Source organism: Plectropomus leopardus, chromosome 8 (genome assembly GCF_026936395.1).
Source record: "Plectropomus leopardus strain MGB_pleo_1.0 chromosome 8, ASM2693639v1, whole genome shotgun sequence".
NCBI lineage: Eukaryota > Metazoa > Chordata > Actinopteri > Perciformes > Serranidae > Plectropomus > Plectropomus leopardus.
This window is the reverse complement of record NC_142183.1, coordinates 20,870,182-20,871,111: the sequence shown is the minus strand read 5'-3', so window position 1 is coordinate 20,871,111 and position 930 is coordinate 20,870,182.

Genomic DNA, 930 nt, shown 5'->3' with positions numbered 1-930 from the left:
CTTCACTTTCATGATGGGCTGTGTGGTTAAGTTTTGGCACAATAAACAATTGGTTACCATTAGGAAAACATCGTGTTTTAGTCTAAAATGCCCACTTCTTGTTGCTACAAAGACCAGGAGTTGTCCTATTGAGATTCAAAGTCTCTTTTTCAGGAAAGTCCCTGTAAAGGCAAAGCAGTGTGAAGAATTTCACTTAAAAGAACAAACAGACTTAAAACACAAAAGCAAAAGTTAAAACATCAAAAATTCACACACAAACAACAAACTTAAAACAAACAACAAACTAGCAGCATCCAGAAACTAGACGTATGCATTCAGTGCTCAAAAGTGTCCTTAATCCTGTTTTTAAAATTGCCTAGGCTCAACCTTGCCTAGAGTCAACTTTAAGGTGACTGTAGCTAACACCAAGATTTTGGAGCAAAAACTTCACAAAAGACAGTGCAGGTTGGAGGAACAACATACATAAGCAATGAACAATCATCCAGAAAATAACAAAATAGCCAAGACATTTAGAGCAGAACCACGTAATGGAGCACAACATGACTCTGAATTTTGGATTGTAGAACATAAGAAGATAATACAGAATACAAGCTTCTTGGAAAAATCTGTGGCCCAACATATTGAACAGAGTCTCGGACATTGATACACATACTGAACATAGAAAAAGAGAAGACACAGAATTAGAGACAAGCCAGAAGAGGGTGAAAAGCAAAAGAGAAAGGAGTCTGCATCAGTAAAAGTTTGCAGAATTTTCTTACAGTATGACATCATCTATTCCTCTATCAAGACAGACAGTGAGGCAGACAGTGATGTTACTGCCAAGGACAGGATGCTAATACTGAATAGATGGAGATATTTAAAAAAAGATGTTCAATGGCATAGAACAGACAACAGAAAAAATCATTTTAGGAGCCCTTACACCACCTCTTA